Source organism: Pecten maximus, chromosome 4 (assembly GCF_902652985.1).
Source record: "Pecten maximus chromosome 4, xPecMax1.1, whole genome shotgun sequence".
In the NCBI taxonomy this organism is placed as follows: Eukaryota; Metazoa; Mollusca; class Bivalvia; order Pectinida; family Pectinidae; genus Pecten; species Pecten maximus.
The window spans coordinates 36,849,777-36,853,832 of record NC_047018.1 but is presented as its reverse complement, the minus strand read 5'-3'; the positions used below and the strand labels follow the sequence as shown (position 1 = coordinate 36,853,832).

At 44.8% G+C, this 4,056-nt stretch overlaps 1 long non-coding RNA gene across 1 annotated transcript; it reads left to right on the top strand.

Annotated features, from left to right (window-relative positions):
• The first annotated feature begins 1,957 nt into the window (after positions 1 to 1,957).
• LOC117325993 lies at positions 1,958 to 3,652 on the top strand. Its single transcript, XR_004532406.1, has 4 exons — positions 1,958 to 2,240; positions 2,510 to 2,629; positions 2,779 to 2,898; positions 3,604 to 3,652. It is a non-coding gene; the product is annotated as an uncharacterized LOC117325993 (long non-coding RNA).
• The last annotated feature ends 404 nt before the right edge of the window (positions 3,653 to 4,056 follow it).

The following is a 4,056-nucleotide window of genomic DNA, read 5'->3' as shown; positions in this document are numbered from 1 at the left end:
TCAAATGCATGTCTCCTATTTGGCCAAGAAAATATTTCCTTAATTTACAAACTGAGAGAGTGGATTTACTTGGAAGTCAGAATCAATTAAAATGCTCTCCATATCTCTGCTGTTATTTCGTCCCTTTAAGGGTACGATTACAGCTCGACCTTTACTGTGAAATTGAAAAAGTAAATTGACTTCGAAAATACCAGAGAGAAGATAAAGAATTTTAAATAAATAAGATCTGCACAAAAAAAAGCTTTGTCAAACTGATACTGACTAAACACCAAGGAGACCAAGATTATTCTCATATGTACATATAGGTCAATATGTCTCACAAAGAAATAAGAATAAAAACACGAGCAAATAACTGTTGCACAAAGTAACAGATCACTTCAATTACGCCCGACTGGCATTTCTGCTCAGTTAAATGAAATTTTTTGTCTTAAAAAAATACCTTTGAACTCTTGTTTGAAAACAAAAATGACTAATCAGGGACGCCCTCTGTAGAACAATTTTCACAGAACTTTGAAAGGTCAAGAAAATATGCCAATGTAGTAGAACGTAAGCAGCTTTGAATTTTAACACTCCCTTGTATTCACTTTTGAAGATAAGCAGCAAATCAGCTGTTAACCTCTTGTTGAAACATTTGATTAAATATTTGTTGACAGGAAAGTTTGTGGCGGTGGGCACCAGATGTGAATGTCACTGACACAGACTTATAAAACTGCATGACAGCATTTGTGATTTCACAACTCAGCATTTCCGTCAGCAGTACAGTTTGAAAAGTTATGATAAATGTATTTTTTCATCCATAAAAATTTTAATAAATCAATAATATCCCTAACAATGTCAAATTTTTACCCTTTAAAAAAATCCATTCCTTTATAGCATAATGATACAGTTCCAGCAATAATCATGACCAGCTTTGACAAATGGCCTTGAAAATATTACATTTTTGAAAAAGTACTGTGAAAGTACCAAAAAAATAACACAATTAATCATTAACAATTCTAGAAACTCTTTGATATAGATTAAACCATCTGGGCATCTAAGAGACTCGTCCCCATATCACACGGAGGGAAGTACCCCATACTGTGGATACAAAAGTCCCCATAACGTAAGAGTATGACAGTTTTTATTCTATATGCATGTTGTATAACCCTCAAAACTCATATCATAAGACAATATTGTGTAGCTCATCATCCTAAAGAGTTGATGAGGCCTGCATAATACCCGCACCACTCAAAGATTTGACATCATTTGAAGTACAGAAATAATTCAGGACACAATAAAAATACAGTTCCAACATCTAAGCTCCATGTTATTAACCAGCATGTAGAAACAGGACTTTGGAAATCAAAACCAATTTGGCCGAGTCAATTTGAATGTTTCTAAACATTTCCTAATCAGAGTGAGGACTTAACTAAATAGACAGCAGTCAACTGATGGCGACATGTGTCTGGCTCCCAACAGGCACACTCAGGGGACACAACTCTAGTACAAAGTTTCCTTGTCAGGAAAAAGGTTAATAAAGAAATTATTTCAAACAATTCCTCCACCCCCCCCCCCTCAAAAAAAAAAAAAAAAAAACCAGAAAGGAATGTCTCACAGTAAAAATTAAACGTAACATTGAATAAAACCACTTGAGGTAAGATTGTGTTAATGTCGATACGTTAGATTTTTTGAGAACTAAAGTGAGGAGGAAGGTCCTGTGAGGGTGTGTGATGGATGTGGTCCTTTGAGTCAGGGGTGTGGTCAGGTGTGATGGATGAGTCAGGGGTGTGGTCAGGTGTGATGGATGTGGTCCTGTGAGTCAGGGGTGTGGTCAGGTGTGATGGATGTGGTCCTTTGAGTCAGGGGTGTGGTCAGGTGTGATGGATGAGTCAGGGGTGTGGTCAGTGTGATGGATATGGTCCTTTGAGTCAGGGGTGTGGTCAGTGTGATGGATGTGGTCCTGTGAGTCAGGGGTGTGGTCAGGTGTGATGGATGTGGTCCTGTGAGTCAGGGGTGTGGTCAGTGTGATGGATGTGGTCCTTTGAGTCAGGGGTGTGGTCAGGTGTGATGGATGTGGTCCTTTGAGTCAGGGGTGTGGTCAGGTGTGATGGATATGGTCCAGTGAGTCAGGGGTGTGGTCAGTGTGATGGATGTGGTCCTTTGAGTCAGGGGTGTGGTCAGGTGTGATGGATGTGGTCCTTTGAGTCAGGGGTGTGGTCAGGTGTGATGGATGTTGTCCTTTGAGTCAGGGGTGTGGTCAGGTGTGATGGATGAATCAGGGGTGTGGTCAGGTGTGATGGATGTGGTCCTGTGAGTCAGGGGTGTGGTCAGGTGTGATGGATGTGGTCCTTTGAGTCAGGGGTGTGGTCAGGTGTGATGGATATGGTCCGTTGAGTCAGGGGTGTGGTCAGGTGTGATGAATGTTGTCCTGTGAGTCAGGGGTGTGGTCAGTGTGATGGATGTTGTCCTGTGAGTCAGGGGTGTGGTCAGGTGTGATGGATGTGGTCCTTTGAGTCAGGGGTGTGGTCAGGTGTGATGGATGTTGTCCTGTGAGTCAGGGGTGTGGTCAGGTGTGATGGATGTGGTCCTTTGAGTCAGGGGTGTGGTCAGGTGTGATGGATGTGGTCCTTTAAGTCAGGGGTGTGGTCAGGTGTGATGGATGAGTCAGGGGTGTGGTCAGTGTGATGGATGTTGTCCTTTGAGTCAGGAGTGTGGTCAGGTGTAATGTATGTTGTCCTGTGAGTCAGGGGTGTGGTCAGGTGTGATGGATGTGGTCCTTTGAGTCAGGGGTGTGGTCAGGTGTGATGGATGTTGTCCTGTGAGTCAGGGGTGTGGTCAGGTGTGATGGATGTGGTCCTTTGAGTCAGGGGTGTGGTCAGGTGTGATGGATGTGGTCCTTTAAGTCAGGGGTGTGGTCAGGTGTGATGGATGAGTCAGGGGTGTGGTCAGTGTGATGGATGTGGTCCTTTGAGTCAGGAGTGTGGTCAGGTGTAATGTATGTTGTCCTGTGAGTCAGGGGTGTGGTCAGGTGTAATGTATGTTGTCCTTTGAGTCAGGGGTGTGGTCAGTGTGACGTATGTTGTCCTTTAAGTCAGGGCTGTGGTCAGGTGTGATGGATGTTGTCCTTTGAGTCAGGGGTGTGGTCAGTGTGATGGATGTTGTCCTTTGAGTCAGGGGTGTGGTCAGTGTGATGGATGTGGTCCTTTGAGTCAGGGCTGTGGTCAGGTGTGATGGATGTTGTCCTTTGAGTCAGGGGTGTGGTCAGGTGTGATGGATGTGGTCCTTTGAGTCAGGGGTGTGGTCAGGTGTGATGGATGTGGTCCTTTGAGTCAGGGGTGTGGTCAGGTGTGATGGATGTGGTCCTTTAAGTCAGGGGTGTGGTCAGTGTGATGGATGTTGTCCTATGAGTCAGGGGTGTGGTCAGGTGTGATGGATGTGGTCCTGTGAGTCAGGGGTGTGGTCAGGTGTGATGGATGTGGTCCTGTGAGTCAGGGGTGTGGTCAGGTGTGATGGATGTGGTCTTGTGAGTCAGGGGTGTGGTCAGGTGTGATGGATGTGGTCCTATGAGTCAGGGGTGTGGTCAGGTGTGATGGATGTGGTCCTATGAGTCAGGGGTGTGGTCAGGTGTGATGGATGTTGTCCTGTGAGTCAGGGGTGTGGTCAGGTGTGATGGATGTTGTCCTGTGAGTCAGGGGTGTGGTCAGTGTGATGGATGTTGTCCTGTGAGTCAGGGGTGTGGTCAGGTGTGATGGATACGGTCCTATGAGTCAGGGGTGTGGTCAGGTGTGATGGATGTGGTCCTGTGAGTCAGGGGTGTGGTCAGGTGTGATGGATGAGTCAGGGGTGTGGTCAGGTGTGACGGATGTGGTCCTATGAGTCAGGGATGTGTTTTTATTATGATTATGCTTTTGGTGTCCTCCTGGTATGAAGGCTGCATTTATTTAAGAAATTTATTGGGTGCTTTTTGTATGAAGGGTCTTTCTTGTTCTGTGTAAAATGGTATTGTTTCTTATATGACAGATGTTGATTCTTGAGAAAAAAGTGTGGCTAATTAGTTAATTATCTGTTGTTGTTTTT